A 5129-nucleotide genomic window follows, 5' to 3' on the forward strand; every position below is an offset into this window, starting at 1 on the left:
ACGGTGACCTGTGGTGACCAGATAGGGGGACACACTGGGGGATAGGGGGACACTGGGGGACAGCAGGGGACAGGGGGACACGGGGGGACACTGGGATGGTGGGGATGGAGGGGACACTGGGGATAGAGGGGACAGGGGGACACTGGGATGGTGTTGACACTGGGGACACTGGGATGGTGGGGATAGAGGGGACAGGGGACACTGGAGATAGAGAGGTCACAGGGGACAGAGGGACACGGGGACAATGGGGACAGCAGGGACACCGGGGTGGCGGGAGCCCCGCGGCGCTGGGGACACACACGGGGACACCGGCGGGGACAGCGGCGAGGCTGGCGGGCCCTGGGGACAGAGAGACGGGGCTGGGGACATCCTGCGGGATGTCACCGGGGCTGGGGACACTGATGGGGACAGCGGCGGGGGCTGGGGACAGCCCGTGTGACGTCACCGCGCGCCGATGACATCACCCCGAGGGACGGCGGGCCGGATGTCCCCGAGCTGTCACGACAGGCGGAGCCCCCCGAGCCGGTTCCCGCCCCCCCCGGGACCCCTCGGGACCTCCCGGCCCGACCCTTCCCCTCCCCCCCCACCAAAAACACCCCCGGGACCCCCGGCCCCTCCCCCACACCTCGCTCCGGCTCCGGCCGCCGCCGCTCTCTGACGTCACTTCCGCTAGACCGGACCGGAAGCGGAGCATAGAGAGGAGCCCAGCGCGCCCCTCTGCCGCCATAGAGACGCGGGAGCGGCCGCGCAGCGAGGGGCGCTCCCTGGCGGGCCGGGGGTGCTGCAGGGTCGCGGCTCCTTACGGATCCCCGTGGGGACCCCGATGTCCCCAATGTCCCCAGTGTCTCCAGAGGGACCCTCCCCAATGTCCCCAATGTCCCCACAGGGACCCCAAAGTCCCCACAGGATCCTCACGGGGACCCTAGTGTCCCCAATGTCCTCACAGGGACCCTCACGGGGACCCCCACAGAGCTGGGCCCCCTACACACCCTCTTAGGGACCCCATGGTGGTCTGCGTCCATCCATGGTGACCCACATGCACTCCTCTTGGCCCATGATGTTCCATGTCCATCCATGTTGACCCACGTTGACTCCTCTTGGCCCATGATGTTCCACGTCCATCCATGTTGACACACGTTGACTCCTCTTGGCCCATGATGTTCCATGTCCATCCATGTTGATCCACGTTGACTCATTGACTCCTGTCAGTCCATGGCTATCCATGTTGATTCCTCTTGGCCATGATGGCCCACGTCCATCCATGGTGACCCATGTTGACCATGGTGATCCATGTTGATTCCTTGTGGTCCATGATGATCCATGTTGGCCCATGTTGACTCCTCTTGGTCCATGATGGTCCATGTCCATCCATGTGGATCCACATTGATTCATGGACTCCTGCTGATCCATGTCGGCCCATGTTGACTCCTCTTGGTCCATGATGGTTCACGTCCACACATGCTGACCCACGTAGATTCCTGTAGACTCCTGTCAATCCATGGTGACCCACGCTGACTCCTCTTGGTCTGGCTCCATCCATGTTGGTCCACATTAACTCATTAACCCCTGTCGGTCCATGTTGGCCCATGTTGACTCGTTGACCCTTGTCAGTCCATGTTGACCCACGTTGGCCCTGTCACTCTGCTCTGCCCCGTTTTGGCTGACCCTTGTCCACCTGTGCCAATCCACGTCACCCTGTATTGACCCACCTTGACTCGTTGACTCCTGTCAATCCATGGTGATCCATGTTGATTCCTCCTGGCCCATGATGGTCCGTGTCCATCCATGGTGACCCACGTTGACTCGTTGACTCCTGCCGATCCATGATGATTCATGTTGACCCCACATTGACTCCTTGGCCAGTTTTGATCAGTGTCCATCCATGTTGACCCACATCGATTTGTTGACACCTGTCAATCCATGTTGACCCACATTGACTCCTCTTGGTCCATGATGGCCCACGTCCATCCGTGGTGACCCACGCTGACTGGTTGACTCCTGTCCATCCATGGTGACCCATGCTGACTCTTCTTGACCACTGATCCCTGCTGACCCACATTGATCCATCTGTTCATCCACATTGAACCGGGCTGACCCATGGTGACCACCTTGACCCATGCTGACCCACATTGATCCATGATGACTCATGATGACCCACGGTGACCTGTGGTGACCAGTGTCACTTTGTGTCTCTCCATGGTGACCCGTGGTGACCCATAGTGACCCGTGGTGACCCGTGGTGACCGGTGTCACTCTGTGTCTCTCCATGGTGACCAGTGGTGACCCGTAGTGATCCGTGAGACCGGTGTCACTCTGTGTTTCTCCATGGTGACCCATGGTGACCTATGGTGACCCGTGGTGACCGGTGTCACTCTGTGTCTCTCCGTGGTGACCCATGGTGACCCATGGTGACCCATGGTGACCCGTGGTGACCGGTGTCACTCTGTGTCTCTCCATGGTGACCCGTGGTGACCTATGGTGACCCGTGGTGACCCGTGGTGACCGGTGTCACTCTGTGTCTCTCCATGGTGACCCGTGGTGACCTATGGTGACCCATGGTGACCCGTGGTGACCCGTGGTGACCCGTGGTGACCGGTGTCACTCTGTGTCTCTCCATGGTGACCCGTGGTGACCCGTGGTGACCCGCAGTGACCTGCGGTGACCCGTGGTGACCGGTGTCACTGTGTCTCTCCAGGCTGACCCCACCGTACAGGTGACCCGCGGTGACCCCTCATATGATCCCATGATCCCCTGCTGTCCCCTCTGTCCCACCCAACCCCAGCCCACACCAGGGGTCACTGACTCCTGTGACATCACCAACAGCCTTCCCCGCCGTGACGTCACACCCAGCACTGTGACGTCACACCCACCACCATGATGTCACACCCACCAGCGTGATGTCACTGCTGGTGCCATGCCCTGCCCCCATCGCAGCTGGCACTGTGACCTCACAGGTGACATCACAGGTGACATCACAGGTGACATCCCTGCGGTTCCCACCACCCCAACATTCCTCCCTTGGGTGGCTCCCGAATTCCGGGATGTCCTGGGACACCTGTGTCCCCTCGGGTGGGGGTGACACCGAAGTTCTGGGGTGCCATGGGACACCTGTGTCCCCTCGGGTGGGGGTGACACCGAAGTTCTGGGGTGCCATGGGACACCTGTGTCCCCTCGGGTGGGGGTGACACCTGAATTCTGCTGTGCCCTGGCACACCTGTGTCCCCTCAGGCAGGAGTGACACCCAAATTCCACTGTGCCCCAGGACACCTGTGTCCTCTGGGCGAGAACAGAGGTGACACCCAAATTCCGGGGTGTCCTGGGACACCTGTGTCCCCTGGGGTGGGGGTGACACCCGAATTCTGCTCTGTCCCCCGGGCGAGGACAGGAGTGCCACCCAAATTCCAGGATGCCCTGTGTCACCTGTATCCCCTTGGAAGGGGGTGACACCCAAATTTGGTGGTGTCCTGGGATACCTGTGTCCCCTCAGGCAGGGATGACACCAGAATTTTGGGGTGCTCTGTGTCACCTGTGTCCCCTGGGGTGGAGCTGCCACCGAATTCTGCTCTGTCCCCTGGGCGAGGACAGGGGTGCCACCCAAATTCCGGGGTGCCCGTGTCACCTGTGTCCCCTCGGGCAGGGGTGCCACCCGGATTGCGGGGTGCCCCGGGGCGGTGCCCCGAAACCCGCGTCCCCTCGGGCGAGGGCGGCGGCGACACCGGAGCCGCTGGAGCCGAACGGAGCCCGGGGGGGAGGGATGGGCTGGCCCTGTCCCCTCCCCGAGGGGACAGCCCGGGGGAGGGACGCGGTGCCACTCGCGGTGCCACTCGCTGTGCCACTCGCGGTGCCACTCGCGGTGCCACTGGCGGTGCCACACGGCCGCGGTGGCACTGGCAGCGCCCCGGCCCAGCGGGCTCGGCAGCGACACGCGGTGCCACTCGCGGTGCCACTCGCGGTGCCACACGGCCCCGCGGGCTCGGCAGCGACACTGAGGGACAGGTGAGGGACAGCTGAGGGACACGGGGGGTCCGGAACAGCCCCGGGTGGGCAGGGGGCACAAAAATCCCCGCCAGGGTGGGTGGGGGGCACAAAGATCACATCCAGGGTGGGCAGGGGGCACAGAACACCCCCCTAGGGTGGGCAGGGGGCACAAAAATCCCCCCCGGGTGGGAGCCCGGGGACCCCCGGTTTTCCCCCCCGATTTTCCCCCCCAAAAAAGGGACCAGGAGCTGTTCTGGGGGGGGCGGGGGGTCGCAGCCCGGGGCTGATGCGGATTTTGGGGAGGGGTCTCTGCTGCTCCAGAGCCCCCCCACCGGTTTGAGGCATGATGGACACGGGGGACAACGGGGGACAGCGCAGGGACCCCCGGCTGGCACAGGTGAGGGGGGACCCCAGGGGACCCCAGGTGGGGGGACGGACCCCCAGCTGAGGGGAGGGACCCCCAGGTGAGGCGGGGGGTGGGCTTGGGGGGCTCAGGTGACGTTGGGGACCCCCCAAACCCCTGGAGAAGCCTCGAGCCCACCCGGGGGGGGGGGTCCTGGGGGGGGTCCCGGCATTTGGGGGTTCCCATCCCCCCTCCCCCTTTGGCTGGGGACCCCCGGCGCCCCCTCGGCGGCCCCCGGCTGGAATTGGGACACGGGGAGGGGACAGCGACAGCGACACAGCGACAGGGACACGGCGGCGGGGACAGCGACACGCAGCCCTGGGCGCCCCTCCCCCCCGTGGGAACGGACACATCCCACCATCCCCCCCATCTCCCCCCGTTTGTCCCCTCCAAGCGCCCTGAGGGGGTCCCCGGATTCCTGGGGAGCCCCCGAACAAGGGGGATCCCCCACATTTTGGGACCCCACCCCCCGGATTTTGGGACCGCTGGGGTTTTGGGACCCCCCCAAAAGTACCGGACCCCCCCGGATTCCCGGGAACCTTCTGGACCCCTCGAACTCTGGGGATCCCCCAGATTTTGGGACCCCCCCAAATACCTGGGACCCCTCAGACTTCTGGGACCCCCCCCAAACTTTGGGGTTCCCCGGGCATTTGGGACCCTCTGGACACCCCGAATTCCCGGGACCCCCAGGACACTCGGGGTCCCCCAGACCTCCAGGACCCCCCTGGAAATTGGGGACCCCCCCCCG

This window comes from Onychostruthus taczanowskii, unplaced genomic scaffold, assembly GCF_017590055.1.
Source record: "Onychostruthus taczanowskii isolate IOZ18803 unplaced genomic scaffold, ASM1759005v1 scaffold301, whole genome shotgun sequence".
Classification (NCBI taxonomy): domain Eukaryota; kingdom Metazoa; phylum Chordata; class Aves; order Passeriformes; family Passeridae; genus Onychostruthus; species Onychostruthus taczanowskii.